General features: G+C 34.9%; 1 protein-coding gene across 4 annotated transcripts in view; it reads left to right on the top strand.

Annotated features, from left to right (window-relative positions):
• The window catches only part of TSC22D2 (TSC22 domain family member 2), a 57626-nt gene that overhangs the window by 27529 nt on the left and 13390 nt on the right, over positions 1–16707 (top strand). For 2 of the 4 annotated variants that reach the window (XR_008501429.2, XR_008501430.2), the window contains one exon: positions 1844–2000. The exons of the other annotated variants lie outside the window; for them this stretch is intronic. The gene's annotated coding sequence lies outside the window, so the exon portion shown is untranslated. The remainder of the gene's footprint in view (positions 1–1843; positions 2001–16707) is intronic. 4 annotated transcript variants of the gene reach the window in all.

Genomic DNA, 16707 nt, shown 5'->3' on the forward strand with positions numbered 1-16707 from the left:
AAGCAGTCGGCCCTTTAACAAAGGGTCAAGCAGTCGGCCCTTTAAATGACCTTAAATTAAAGCCTTGCAGACAAGCAGATTTACCAGCATTATAAATAAGTATTTCAGGAAGTATCTACTTTACTAAATATGACTGTATATTTGTCCTATAAAAAGTAAATCTTCAAAAGATTTAAAAAATTACAGTTTTTTGGTTGATAGGAGATAAGAATTTTATTAAAACTTTCTTAAAACATTTGGTAATACATTAATGAAATGACCACAACTTTAAACGACTACTTATCCTCATAAATATGGATTTTTGCCTTCACCAGGTGATTACATTATAAAGCTGTGCTTTCACAGAAGACAAAATAAAGTTGTATGATTTATATTGAAGTCAAATGTGTTGTGAGATTACATTTCGAAAGATTATATTGGAAAAATTCTAATAGTTTTTCAGACTATGTGAGAGACTTAAGTGACCATGTGTAAAAGAAAAGTTCCATTGAAAGTTAAAATCTGTAACAGCATGACCCAACCTGTACATTTGGGTCAAGTATCTTTTGAGATAGCTGCGGAGTTTCCTTTACAATGCTGTCTTCCAGTTTTCTATAGCTTTATGCGTATTGGTCATCCTCAGTAACGGCCCTTTTCTTTCCCCCATCCCTTCCGCCCCTTTATAGTGTTTTATTTAGGGGATTAATTTAGGCAAAACTATGCCCACAAATCTATGGGTTTCCTTTTCTGTGGGTTACTGGCAACTAAAAATATAAATGTACATTCTTATCAGACAGAAAATGTTATTAATGATATTATTCAGTGATTAACATAGATGCCCAATTGAAAGCTTTCTGGTAAAATTTAATAAATTTAACAGGATATTTTTAATGAAGTGATTTTTGCCATTATTAAATCTTCCTACCTCCAGTTTTCTTCCGTGCCCATATACAGGTGAGCAATAGGGACCACTGCTGCATAGGATACATTGTTATGTCGGTTACATAAAGCACATAATAAACTTTAATTCTTGCCATTATGTTGTCTGTTTTCAAAATCGGGGTAGTAGAGACAGGTGAAGATTTAGATATAGAAATGGAATTCTGTCTTAAGCACTTAAATGATCGGTATGGATTGTTACTGATCCAGCCACCCATGCTATAAGTCTAGAAACTCAGCCAGGCATGGTGGCTCATGCCTGTAATCCCAGCATTTTGGGAGGCCGAAGTAGGCAGATCACGAGGTCAGAGATCGAGACCATCCTGGCTAACACAGTGAAACCCTGTCTCTACTAAAAATACAAAAAAAAAAAAAAAAAAAAATTAGCCAGGCGGAGTGGTACGCGCCTGTAATCCCACCTACTCGGGAGGCTGAGGCAGGAGAATTGCTTGAACCCAGGAGGTGGAGGTTGCAGTGAGCTGAGATCGCGCCACTGCACTCCAGCCTGGGTGACAGAGCGGGACTGCATCTCAAAATAAATAAATTAATTAATTAAATAAAATAAAATAAAATAAGAAACTCATATACATGGATGTGGACCAAACAATATAATTCAAATGCCTTTCTACAGGACTATAAAGCTGTCTGTATCAGGTTATGGTGTTAAATCATAATTTCTGGATCATGATCTTAAACGTTTAATTGGTTCCATTTCCACCCTACTCTTTACTAACAAGTATCCTGATGGCCTGAAAATCCATGTTGAAATTTGAAGTTTGAATTTTCCAGATCAGATATGAAATTTATTTTCATTTTTTAAAGTACAAAATATCAGTTGTATAATCATGGTAAAACAAAATTTTGCTATAAAAGATTTTTAAAGGCTATTTGATTAAAACATTTATTTACTTAAACTCTTTGCTAGAATTTTTTTTAGAATTCAGCATCGGAGGAGGAATGTGACATAATAATGATCGAAAGCCGAAAGTTTAAAAGTTGTGATGCCCTCACATGGTTGGAGGGTTATTCTAGCTTCTAAGGACTGAATGTTGTCCACAAGAGTGTCATCAGGTCATAAATTGGTAAGACTTAATGGCTTAGATTTTATGTATTATACCTGATGTTATTGTATTGAGATGAATATTTATGAACAAAATGAGCACATTGTGTAAGAGTATAGTATTAAATATAAGTTAAAACTTGGAATTTTAAATATTTGGAGTATGTAAGCCTTTCGAAGTCTCTTGAGGCTGAAGGCCGTATCTTTGCAGTGGTGTTTAGTAAATACATCAGTTTAAAAAAAGAAAGTGAAATCCTGTATTATAGTAAGATTATTAAAATATTGCTATTGCATCTGCTGTAGATGCCTACAGTATAGTGAAGAACCCAAATACTTTTTAGGTGTTATACCAGGAGATATTTGAGAAATAATATATTCATCTTTTCTTTAAAAAAATCCATTTTCTTAATAACATATAGCTTAATTTTATTGCTTTGGGGATTTTATTTCTTAATAAAAGACATGTTTCTTCTAAATGTCTAAAATAAAGCCAAGAAAATGTTTTCAGTTCTTACATTGAGAATACCTAAGATGCCAATATCATATGAAAATGATATATTAGAAGTCATTGCACATTTTTTATATTCCCCGAAAATTAATTTTCTCTCAGAATTGTATTCTGCTTAGAAAAAAAACTATTTTGTTTCATGCAGTTTCTTATTTTGCTTTGTTTTACACAGCTGTATTTTGTAGGAGGACCATTGGAAGGATAGAGTTTAGCTCAGAATAAGACCTTATACCTTTTAATCTGAAGATCATAATATTTTGCAGATGAAGAAAAGGAGTCTGGATTATTTGTCCAAGGTCATATAATTGTAGAATTCATATTTTCATTAAAGTGTGGTATGCATATCCTGCATGTCAGTCAAGAATTATTTGAAATTATTTATTTTCCAAAAAAGCCAGAAGGTATGGGTTGATATCAACTAAACAGGCCACTATATATATTCCAGCTTTATCCTTAACCAGAGATATGTTATTTTATCCTTTGCCCATTCTGCCTTTTGAATAATATTCTAAATTGTTTCTGATATAGTATTCCATGACTTCATTACATTCTATAAGCTTAAGTCCCTTAAGCCAGTAATTGTAATCAATAGTAGTCTGGAAGGAAATACAACAAACTAATTAAGTTATCTCTTATTCCATATACTTTTTTATTTTCTTTATTTTCTATAATCTACATAACTTTGATAATCAGGAAAATAACTTCTAATTTCTCTAGTATAGGGTATCCATATGTAGTAGTCAGTGGCTGGGGTTCAGGAGATCATGAACCATGTGGGATTTTGGGTAGAATTTTCTTATGTTCACTTTTCTGTGAAAGGTTCAGAGCATTTGTCAGATTTTTTTTTTTCTGAGCATTTGTCAAATTTTCATCTGTCAAAAACAGTTAAGAAACATTGCTAGTGAATGTTTTGTGTCAAAAGGACAATCCTTGTTAGACACCTAAGTATGAGTCGTGAAAGAAATTTCTAATGAGAACATTGGTCCTGTGACTCTTACTGATGTTTATTCAATGCTGGGTTACTATAAATGCCCATTAGACTGATGGGACAAATCAGAGCCAAGCCACATTTAGTTTAGGAATTTCGTACTGTCGGTCTCTGTGCTCAAAGGTCAATTGGATTTTTCTGCAGAGTAGTTGTGTTTTGGCTACTGAGTGTCAGGTACTGTGCTGAATATTTTTGGCACGTTATCTTATTTAATTTTCACAAAGTCATATATTAATAGATATTATCAATATCCTCAGTTTACAGAGAAGAAAATTGAAAGCTTAGGGAAGTTAAGTAACTTGCTCAAGTCACATAGCCATTGAGTGGTGGAGCTAGAATTCAAATCTTATTACTAAGTGGAACCTGGGTATCAATATGCTGGTATCCTCTGAAAATTTGAAGGATAAGATAAACGAGAATTTTATATTGTATGAAGATGTGAATTCATAAATTTGATTTATCTTGAACTTAAGTAGCAATGGGTCATCCTCCATTACAAAACTATCTTTTAAAGTATTTGCCAAAAAATAAATGTTGGAAGTTGCTTACTATCTAAACGTTAAGTATTAATTGCATTAAAAAATAAATTCTTTTCAGATTTAATACTTATGAATATAAGCAAATATATGTGTTTTTTTTTTTTTTAGAAAAGTCTTAGTACTTATTAGAATAGTATTATTAAGGAACTCACCCTTTAATATTTAGGATTTATAAACAGCAAACACAAGGAAGCATTAATTTAAAAAGCAGCTTTGAACTGCAGATATTTCTTGGGATAGTGGGATATATTGCATGTAAAACCCTTATTAAATGCTATGTGAGAGTTTTCCATTTGCCTTTAGTTGCGAATAATTCTATTGAGAAACCTCCTTTTTTGCCCACTTTTAAAGCATTTACCAGGCAAAATTAATTTTTTGGGATACGTGAGGTTTTTTGGTTTTGTTTTCCTTTGTACTTTGTCATATCCTTTTTGTTGGTTCAATTTTACTCTCAGATGAGCTCCACATCTTATAACCTTTTCCCTATTTTTAAGTATTAATAATAAAAGGTTGAATCTACAATAATAGTACTGCTTAAAACCATAAGACTTTGTTTGCTCCTGAGTGATGTTGAAATAGTCTGCAGAGCTAGTATAAACTGTTTCTTTAGCACCACGGTTAAAAATGCACAAACAACTTGATAGGTCATCAGAATATGAGAATTCTATCTAAAAGTCATATATATATATATAATACATATAAATATATAAAATACATTTGTACCCCAACTTCTGTAGTAGTAATACGTTTGCCTTTTCAAAATTCAAATTGGGAAGTTTGGAAAATAGAATAAGAATAATCATACTTAATCCAAGTTTTTAACACAATTACCATCTTAGTGTTTGCATATTCCCAGACTTGGAATACATATATATTAATAGTTGCAATCATGGTAGATAAGTAGATTTTCAATAGTTTTTAAACTATTTAGTTAAAACTAAAGCTAATACTGATATGTGATAGGTTTTTAATTTTGAACTGATATTTGATATTTTGATATCTGTGATACCATTCCCTCCTGTTTTTCCTTCTACCTTGCTGGTTGTTGCTTCTCAGACCATTTGGCAGGCTTTCCCTTCTGTCTGTTCTTTTAAATATTATCGGAGGCCGGGCATGGTGGCTCATGTCTATAATCCCGGCACTTTAGGAGGCTGAGGTGGGCGGATGACTTGACTGCAGGAGTTCAAGACCAGCCTGGACAACATAGGGAGGCCCCATCTCTACATAAATAATTTGCTGGGCGTGGTGGTGCACACCTGTGCTCTCAGCTACTTGGGAGGCTGAGGTGGAAGGATTGCTTGGGCCTGAGAGGTCAAGGCTGCAGTGAGCCATGATCACACCACTCCACTCCAGCCTGGGCAACAGAGTGAGACTCAGTCTCAATCAATCAATCAATCAATCAATGGAGTCATCAGAATGCTGTCTTCTTCTTACATTCTTCATCGTGGTAAGAGCTTATAGATGGCCTCCATGCACATATCATCTTTATGCTATAGGAAGTCACCTGTATGCTCTAAGGTGCTCAAACCCGTTACTTCCAGCCTAGGCATCTCCCCTTATATTCAAACTTCCCTGACCTCTCATAGCCGGTTAATCACAAAGTACTGCCATGTCTGCCTCCTGAGTGTTTTGCCAGCCTATCCATCTCTTGTCCCCATTCAGTATACTATCCTTTCTTATGTGAAAATGCAACAACCTTCTGACTAGTCCTTGTTGTTTGAGTTTTCTAATGTGGCCAACTGCACCTACTGCTCTTTTTACTTGGAACATTTTTTTGTACCCATCTTTTTTTTCTCCACCCAGCTGTAGCACTTCCTCTACTAATTCTTTCCTGATCCAAGAGCTTGATTATATGCCCCCAGAACACCCTCTAAAATCTTGCTCTGTCTTAGTACTTATCACACTTAACATCTTATATGTCTCCTGCACTAATTGTAAACTCACAAACCTCTGGAATTATGTTTATTTGACGTTGTATCCCCAGGGTCTGATAAATGTTTAAGTTCATTACAACCCCTTTGGAATGTGGCATCACAAAATTTGGTGTCTGAAAATAATGTCAGAGATTATTGTATGCAATTAGAGACAAGACTCAAATGTAGAAACCACATTACCTAACTCCTAAGTCAGTGTTTCTTGTGTATTTCATGACATTTAGATTTTGACCACTATAAATTATTACTGCAAGTTATTAGGTAACATAGTAAGTGTTTACCATGTGCCAGATACGAATGCATTATCTCACTGAATCCCAGTACCCGGTCCTATTATTGTCCTTTGGGGAAGCTAAATATTAGCTTGTCTAAAGTCATATCTCAGTTTTGGTGCAGTGGCTCAAGCCTGTAATCCCAGCGCTTTGAGAGTCCAAGGCAGGAGGATTGCTTCAGGCCGGGAGTTCAGCAGCAGCTTGAGTAACCCTGTCTGTATCTGCAAAAAAGAAAAATTAGCTAGACATGATGGCACATGCCTGTAATCCCACTGAGGCAGAAGGATCACTTGAGCCCAGGAGTTTAAGGCAGCAGAGAGCTATGATGGCACCATTGCATTCCAACCTGGGAGACAGCAAGACTGTGTGTTATAAAATAAGGTGAGAGATGGGATTCAAACCTGGGTATAACTCCAGAGCCAAACGCCCTTTTATTTAATATCACCTCTCAGAATTTATCTTCTGAGTTTTGCATTAGAAAACTGAGTTAGAAGGGAATTTAATGGTCATTTATTCTAACCACCTGTCCTGTACTTGGATCATGTCTACAGTGTTCCTTCCAAGTTGTCATCTAGCCTTTGAATACCTCCAGTGATGTCTTACTTTTGCATCCTGGTCTCTTTTTGTATTTATAAACCTCCCATAAACCCTTTCTGTAAAACAGGGAATCTTAAAATGTGAAGCAGAAAAATCAGATGATTGCCATCACTTAAAGCATATATAAGCAGCACTAAGAAGTCTGTGGAGACATTGAACTGGGTACATCCTCTAGTTATTTCTGTATTTTCATAGCTGCTATAATCAAGAATGTGGTTTCCAGTTCATGGCCGTAAATCACTGGTTTTAGTACATAGTCATAAAGTTCTTTTTCAAAAATGGATAAGGAGACATTGCTTAATAACTTAGAGATCGCAAGGACGTTTCTCTACGTATTGATTCTAGTGATGATACAAGGACTTCATGGGAAACCTTTATATGTGACCTGATCCTCAATGTAAAAAGAGTGAAATAAATGTGAATGACTTCAGACTCCTGGATCTAGTTTACATAGAACTTGCACTTATTCATGAGTCATGCTTAAAGGCATGGTAGTTTGAATTGTCTTTTTTATCTGACCAAAAGCATTTAGGATTTTTAATTCTCCTTTTAGACTTAATTTTGATTGAATAGAGAGTGAGATTAGTCAGCTGAGAGAACGCATAGATACTTATGAGGCATGATTATACAATCAAGCTTTTCACCATATTTACAAATGGTTTCTCCTTAAATCCATGATTCTAATGTAAAAAAGTCTCTGTCAAGGTTTTTATCTTAAGATCATTAAGTTTTTAACATCCACTTTATTATCCATGAAGTCTTATATGATTTAGTCATCACCATGATCAGTATATGGAGTTACCAAGTTTCACTGGCCATGGCAGCAGTAACCTGGAAATTCATAGAGCCTAGCCCTTTTCTGTTACTCAAACTTAAACCCGTTTTTCTATTTACATCAGTTGCCTATATTATATAGAAACTGGCGCACTTTCCTTCTTTCTCAGTGGGTAACAACCAGATGCAAGGAACATCAAAAACCTACCTTTATTAGGGAGAAAAAAATTCTCGAGGCCTGCCCATATTTTACTGTGTTCCAGCGATACCCTTAATTAGTTTCTAATAGTTTAAATAGTTGGTTAATTTCTTAGATCTTTGTCCTGGCATGATGAGCCCAATATAACATCTGTTTATACCAAACTTATAAAATATAATTAGATAATATATTGTAAGTTGTATTCTGTCTTTTTCTTCAAGTAATATGTCTGCTACCAATTATATGCTGAGTAGTGTGTAAATAAGTAGACCCTGGAGATGGACAGTTTCTGCTTTTAAGGTTTAATTCAAGAGAAAGGAACATTTGATAAAGACAAAAAAATTATGGACGAATCAGAGAAGTGGAGCCTGTTGGCAAGAAAGGAAGAAGGCTAAGGAAAATGTAGGTGGAGCATTCCATCTCAAGTGACAGTCTTAATCTCTGGAATCTAAATCGATTTAACAAATTTCAGGTCGTGATGTAAGTGTAGAATTCATCATAAAAGATTTCACACAAACTATTGTAAAATTCTGTCATTCACCATGTCTAAATTATTAGAATTATTATTGCCTAAAAGAATTCAAGGACGTGAATCTAGACTGAAATGATAAAAACTTAGATGTTAAACTTTTTGTCTCTGGAAAGGTGCCTACTTGAGTGCAGTTTTGCTTGAGTGAAAAAAACCTAATGACACTTTAGATTTTATAGTAGTGCTGTTTTTTACTTTACGTCAGAATCCCTTTTCGAATAAGGTAATTCTAAAGCAGTGATTCTCAGCTAGGGTAATAATTTGGTGAAAGCAAACAACACTTTATACCACTTTTCTTATTTGCTTTTAGTAATATTTATTGTTGAATTTTCATATAACACTACTAAAGGAAGACCTGGGATATTTTTAAATACTCTTTTTGGAAATTTTTATTTGAATTAAATTAGTTATATTTCAGTGGGCTTTGGAAAAATTTCCCACAGTAAGTTAAGATTATTTTACTCTAAATAATGAAACATCGAGATCCCAAAGATCCATAAGAACGTTATTAATGTCCAATCCACAGGAATCCTGTGTTTAATACGCTTTGTACAGGAGAATCGCTTGAACCCAGGAGGCGGAGGTTGCACTGAGCAGAGATCGCGCCATTGCACTCCAGCCTGGGTGACAAGAGCAAGACTCCGTCTCAAAAATAATAATAATAATAATAAGCCTTGTAAATGTAAATCTCAAGTCAAGCAATTTTTATTAACGTATTTTGTGGCTACATTAAATCTTTAACATTTAATTGAAGACAAAAAAATCAATTTATTAAGGAATAACTAGGATTTTATTTTGGGTGAAACATAAATATAAAACCTGTTTCTTAATACTAATCATAATTGATTTTTATTCATGTTTCACTGCCTTGGGAGATTAACTCTTACTTAATTTTCCCAAGATGCACTGGGAAAGTAGACCTTATAAAGTGTCAAAGTCCAAATTGATCAAAATGATAAAAGGAACTAATTGGGTTGTTGTGTGTACTGTTGTGAACAGTCTCACATAATCCTTATAGCAGTCCTTTAAGATATGTACAACTGTATCCCATTTTATAGTTGAGGAAACTAGTTTCAGTATGTTAACTTGCTAGGATCACCCCACTAGTAAGTGGTTGGAGTTTGGATTATAAGTCAGCTAGCCTCACGCCTGTAATTCCAGCACTTTGGGAGGCCGAGACAGGTCAGGAGTTCGAGACCAGCCTGGCCAACACAGTGAAACCCCGTTTCTACTAAAAATACAAAAATTAGCTGGGCATGGTGGTGCACACCTGTAGTACCAGCTACTCGGGAGGCTGAGGCAGGAGAATTGCTTGAACCTGGGAGGTGGAGGTTGTGGTGAGCTGAGATCGTGCCACTGCACTCCAGCCTGGGCAACAGATTGAGACTCCATCTCAAAAAAAAAAAAAAAAAATCAGCTAGTCTAATTCTAAAGCCTATGCTTTTAAGCCATTTTATTATTCTTTGTGAATTCAACTTTTTGCTTAGACAACTGCTGAGTGAGAAGCTGTCTTACCCCTCAGAATGTCTGACCCCAGAATGAAGTAGAGAACAAAAAATACTTTAGACAAGAGTTAGTAAACTGAAACGTAGACAACTTTAATTCTTCAGGGCCTGTATTTAGAGTGTTGCCTTTATATTTGTTGAAAGTGAAAAATGTAATCCTTGGCTGGGTACAGTGGGCACGCGCCTATAATCCCAACATTTTGGGAGGCCAAGGCAGGAGGATCACTTGAGCCCAGGAGTTTGAAACCAGCATGGGCAACAGAGTGAGATCTGTCTCTACAAACAAGTCAAAACATTTTTAAAAAGAAAGATGTAATTCTTTGCTCAAACCCAAGCCACTATAATTTTAAAAAACATTCCAAATGGAAAACATTCATTGATCTATTAAAAATAAAGACTAGGCTTTCCCCCCACCCCCAATATGATATATTCTGTTCATTTCATTAAGGAATGATGGCCATGCTTGTGCTCTCCCTTTAGTCTAAATTAGAATCAAGCAACTGTCTCTTTAAAAACCCCATGATATTCTTCTGAGTTTAGCCCTATTTTGAAACGGTCCCTTGACAACGTTTATTTATTACTGTACTTGGACTTTGGGGGATAGATTAGGAAGGAGACTTGGTAGCAAAGAAAAATTAGTTAATAACTTTGGAACAAATTCTAGTCACAAAATCCTAGTGACTAGCCTAATATAATTTTACTTTGTCAGATATATTGTTCATAGTCAAATATATTGTGCATAGAATTATGCTTTTTCTAGAAAGCTATTTTAACTAACATTTCTGCACTTTCAAGAAATAGGCATAAAGAAAAGAAATAGGCAAAATGAAAATATGAGCAAAAATTATATGCTTTTCACTGGTATTTGGCTTTTGATATATACATATACCAAAGGGGATAGTCTCATTTTTACTTTAGTCAAGGCTCACTGTAGAAATGGGATTGAGAAGATATTGAAACAAGGCGTCTAAACAAGAATGACTTTAATAAAAAGAAATAATATGTTGAATGCTTGAGAAAGAGGAGGCAAATGTTGTGAGGCCATTAGATGAAAAGAATAAGTAGCATTCCTAAGAATAGTTTCTTCCCAAGCCCATCTTTTTCCTTGACTCTTTACATGTTAGTGTTCTCCAGTGTTTTGGCCCCACTTGTCTTTTCATTGTTTATGCAAGTTTGTTTTCTCCTATGGTTTGAGTCGCCTACTGCATTCTTACAACTTTCAAATTTACTGCATTCTTTACAACTTTCAAATCTAGACTTCTAGGCCAGACATTACTCTGGAGTTCTCAATACCTATTTCCAGCAGCCTTCTCTCTATATTTCTCCAACAGGATTCTACATTTCCATGTCTCCAAATTCAGTAGTCCCAAGTGAAACTTAAATTTCTTTTCTTGTCTTTATTTGCAGTGCTTTATTTGCACATCTTTATTTGCACCACCTACTCCCCACCCCACTTCATCCCCCCCCAAATCTAGCCACCTTTCTGTGATATACCAGCCAGCTCCTAGTTGCTCCAAGAATAAAGCCCCAGGCATCCTTAGCATTTTCTTTGTCACAGATAGTCTCTTTCCCTTATCATCTCACTGATCTCTCAAGATTCTGTGTGCTTCAATTGAAACTTGAAATATTTTCTAATCCCTATCACCCTTTTTTTCCTCTGAGGTACCAGTGTACATCTAAGTCTAGGTAACTGTCAGTCTTACACTATTTTTCCAGTCACCAAGAAATAATTTAAAGTAGCAGGTATTATAGTGTCGAGTTTTTAATTGGGGCTTACATTCCTTGGTATGTATTATTCACTCCTCAATAATATGCTGTCATCAGATTAGGTAGTTGCTGCTATGTAAACAGTAAAATGAAATCTCTTTCAAGAGAGCCTGCTCTAAATGTTAAGTACTTCAGTATCAAGGAAAATGCCACCCTCCTCATATCCCTTTCTCCTGTCCTTTCTTAGGTCTTACTCAGAGGAAGGAAATAATCTTTTCAACCTGTTAAACTTTGCCTATTGTTAGTCTATTAAGAAATAATGATTTCATCTAATAAGAAATAATGCTACGTAGGATGACTGGTTCCTGTAATCCTAGCTACGCAGGAGGCTGAGGTGGGAGGATTGCTTTAGCCTAGGAATTAGAGACCAACCTGGGCGACAGGGTGAGGCCCTGTTTCTAAACAACAAATTTTAAAAATCAGCTGGGAATGGTGATGCACAGCTGTAGTTCCAGCTGCTCGGGTGACTGAGACTGAAGCAGGAGGATTGCTTGAGCCCAGGAGTTTGAGGCTGCAGTGACCCATGATCATGCCACTGTACTCCAGCCTGGGCATCAGATCAAGACCCTATCTCTATAAAAACAACAACTAGCTAGCACACAAAGTCAAGTATCTTAAATAAATGTAATTCCATATTATTATAACATTTAAGTATTAACTTGAAATAGGATATTAATTAAACTTAGTTTGTTTGGAATATTTGGACTGTAATAGTGAAATGCTGTGCAAATTTTACTTTTGTATCAGTCTTCAATTTTTCCAGACTAAATTCTTCTCTCTTCCATTTTGAATGTTTTAATAGATTTTTAGTTCAGCTAGTTTTAAAACGAAGTTTCTTTAAAATGGCTCTACAAGAAAAAAGTAATTTTATCAGAATTTTACTACCAGATATTAAAGTGATCCCCCAAAATATCATAACTTGGAAATGTGAAAGAGATCTGGAAAAAGAAGATAATGTTAATTTTAATCTTGTATATATATATAATTGGGGGATAAATTTTTAATGTAACATTTTTATTGTGTAAGTTTACATGACTTTTTGTATTATAGATCTTTACCACAAATTTTTACCATTTGCTTACCAGATTTACTTTGAATAAACAGAAATTGCTGTACTGGGAGCTATAAACATAATTCACATCACATTCGCAGATGGTTATAATTCACTCTAAACCAAGAAACAGGATTTTTACTAATCACAAATATCACTTATGTTGATCATTGTTTTGTTTGTTGAATATGGTACCTTATCTTGCAGAATGAAATAGTTCCTAGAGAAAATAGAGTTGGCACCTCTTCCCTCCTTTCTCCCTTTCCTATTTTCTGTCATTACTTTTCCTGTCTGCCATTTGTTCATGTCTGGAGTTTACACTGTACAAGATAACTCCTTCATGAGTCATTTTCATTTTGGAACATGTTTTTCATTGTTCTTCAAGATGTAGTAAAAGTACTCTTGCTTCTATCTCTGTCCTGCATCTGCCTGCCTTCCCAAACAGATAGCCACTTTCTTAATGTGTGTATATCCTTCTTTATGTGTATATAAGCAAATCAATGTATATTATCTTCTTTAATGTAAATTATAATGTATTGTGCACACATCTGTACCTTTACTTTCAAAGATCTCCAGAATACATTGTTCCCATCTCAATACTAGAAAAGTATCTTCATGGTTTTTTAATAGATTCATACTATTTAATTGAATGGATGGCTATGCCATGATTCATTTAACCAGAAGCATTGCTGTTATAAACAGTGTTGTAATGAGTAGCCTTGTTAACATTGTTTGCTGTGTATATAAAATATCTAGAGGATAAATTCCAAGGTGAATGATTCTGGCTCAGAGAGTGAATAATTAAGGGGAGGGAGGTCGGGAGAGAAGAGAGGGAAAAGGAGAGAAATCTGTTTTGGAAAATAGTATTACATTATAGTTTTAATTTGTATTTTTATTTTATGATTCAGATGTTGAGTATTTTTTCATGTCTTTCTTGTTAATGTTCAGTGTGAATTCTCCCCATTTTTCTATTGGGCATCTGGTCTTAACAGATTTTAGGAAAATTTATTAGAGACTTTTTAACTTTAAAAAAAAATTAGGCATGCAGTTACATAGTCCTTTCCCACCAAAGTATTAAAGAAATTCTAATTAAATGTGTTTATTTAAAGTTCTCAGTACAGATGATAAGACTGACTCTAGACAAAGGGGGTCTAAGGTAGGAGATGGACTTCGTATAGATTGCATGCTCTTTAATCTACGCTTTACTGGCTAGCCATTTGGCTAAAATTAACAAGATAGATATAAAATATGCTGAGGGCATTGGTGAACAAGGTTTTTGTAGAAGATGCTGACAATAAATATCAATCATTATATAAATATTTAACTGAGTTTTTAATAGTTCCTTGGTAAAAGCGTTCATCACACCATTGCAGGACTGGCTACTTGAGAAAAAGTAACACTTAAGTTTTGTAAGTAGAAATTTTACCTGCTTGCTCAGGATGAATAATAGCTTTAAAATAACTTATTTTGTGTTACTGCTAATAGTAATCTCTATGGGGCATTTTGGGGTTTTTTTAAATCATGAAATTAAACATTGTTTGTTTTACATTGGTAGAACTGATGGTCGATAATTAGAATAACATAACATTTTGAGTTCTTAGTTTAATTTATTATTAACTTCACCCAATTTTTATTCTTAACCATAGAGGTTTGCATTCAGCCAGAGATTGTCTACATGAATTTTATTTATTTAGGCCCTTTTGAAAGGAAAATTGTTATTTGTTCTTAAATTAAGCTGTAAATATTTTTTTAGTCTCCTCTTACAGAAGAGTGGTGGATTTTTAAAATTATATTTAACCTCACAAGCTTGCTGAACTGTAGATTCATTAGATTTATTCCTTTGTAATCAGTGACTTGCATTTTCTTAATTTTCTTTCTAAAAAAATAAAACATCCATTTGTTAGAGAATAGGCAAAATGTTACCCAGGTTAGAATTAATGCATTTTAGTAGTAATGATGTTATTACAGTGCTTATTTTGGGAGATGGGAGTGGGTGGAATAAAGGTTATAGATGATTTACTGGAAACAGTGTATGATTCCTTAGGACTGCCCCCAAAGAAAGGTATAGCTTCCTTCTACTTGTGAGTTTCTGAAGAATCAGTTTTAGTTGGTTTGGGCAAGGCGGTGTGAGCATGAAGTATGCCAGATTTACCAACTTAAAGGAGTTTGTATTACAAAAGATTTGATTGTGTAATTTGGAGAGTTCCTGTAGTGCATTTATAGTTGTGATTGTAACTCAATGCAAAGTTAGAGGAGTCTTTGAGTAAAGCAAGGCATTTATTTTATTTATTTATTTTTTGCAGTATTTTAATTAAAGATACATAAAATTTTTAAGGCATCTTCAGCTTTCTAACAAACCAGAAAACATTTTCGTTCTTTCCAATTAGGTAAACTATATCAGCTATAAAAAGATCACTAAGCAGGTGCCTTTTCTAAGAGGTTCCCTCCCTTATTCTCAGAGCTGAACCTCTTCTAGGAATTTGCCAGATAAGATAAATGGCATATTCTGAGCATGGTTTAATCTTTGGATCCATGCTTACGGTTTCACAGCTTAACATTTGGTACTTAGTTAAAGCACTCTTAATAATACACATAATTCTGGATTTATTTCAGGTCATTAGAGATTATTTTTTCACAGTCTTACTATTATGGAAGAAAATACATGTGTTTTGACATTAGGTCCAGGTTTGAATCCTGTTCCTAGTATTGTGTCTTTGAGCAAGTTACTTGACCTCAGTTTCCTCAACTGTAAAATGAGAATGTTGCTCAGGCTTATTGTAAGGACTCATTAAGATAAAGGTGTGCTTGCCCTAAAGTAGACAATCATTAAGTGTTCTTTTCCTCTATGTTGTTGATTTGTTAATTAGCATTTATATCTAGGGAAAGACAAAATATGTCCATTTTGAAAAAGAGAAGTAGTTCTGTTATTTTTTTTAGAGACAGATCTGGCTCTGTCACCCAGGCTGGAGTGCAGTAATGAACCCCAAGCTCCAGGGCTCAAGCGGTCTTCCCACACAGCCTCCTGAGTAACCAGGACCATGGGCTTGCTTTCTTTTCTCTTTTCTTTCTTTTCTTTCATGGGTTCTCACTATGTTGCCCAGGCCGAATTTTTTTATTTTAAATAAGTAGTCACGATGTCTCTGTCCACATTACTACAGATAAAGAAAAAAGTTGGTTTATCATAGTTTTTTAAAAATAGAGATCAAGGCCAGGCGTGGTGGCTCACGCCTGTAATCCCAGCACTTTGGGAGGCCAAGGCAGGCAGATCACCTGAGGTCGGGAGTTCGAGACCAGCCTGACCAACATGGAGAAACCCCGTCTCCACTAAAAATACAAATTAGCTGGGCGTGGTGGCACATACCTGTAATCCCAGCTACTCGGGAGGCCGAGGCAGGAGAATCGCTTGAACCTGGGAGGAGGAGGTTGCGGTGAGCCGAGATCGCGCCATTGCACCCCAGCCTGGGCAACGAGAGTGAAACTCTGTCTCAAAAAAAAAAGAGAGAGAGATTAAATTAGATTACCTTTTTCTTTAGTGATTTTAACTTGTGACAAAGTTGGAAATTCTTCATCCGTTCTCTTGCTTTCTCCGTAATGTTGCAAGTAATCTCATGGTAAGAGTAAGGAAACCTAGGAGGAAAAGCTGTGGTGGGGAGCCAGTTAGGATCAATTAAAAGATGAACAGCATGGAAAGCCAACCTGCCTTAGTGTAGCATTGATACTTTGAGTTTTACTTTTTCTGTGAGTGTAAGTATAATTAGCTTTAAACACTGAATTCAAGCTCATTTAGTTATTTTGGAGCAGCAATTCCAGTAAATAAATATTTTCTTGTAGGTCTTTCTTACTTTCCACAGCTCTATATTTCTGTTCATTCTCTCCATATCCACAATTTTTAATGCATCTGTAAATGCTAATAAATGTTTGATTTTTATTCTAAGAATGATTCATAGTAAATAGAAAGTTTATTTTTAAAAATTATCTTTTGACTTTATTTAGCATTTCCAGTTTACCATAATAGTTTAAAAAAGAAAATTCTGAACTCATTTTTCCCTCATGCTTCTGTGGCAGT

This window comes from Pongo pygmaeus, chromosome 2, assembly GCF_028885625.2.
Source record: "Pongo pygmaeus isolate AG05252 chromosome 2, NHGRI_mPonPyg2-v2.0_pri, whole genome shotgun sequence".
In the NCBI taxonomy this organism is placed as follows: Eukaryota; Metazoa; Chordata; class Mammalia; order Primates; family Hominidae; genus Pongo; species Pongo pygmaeus.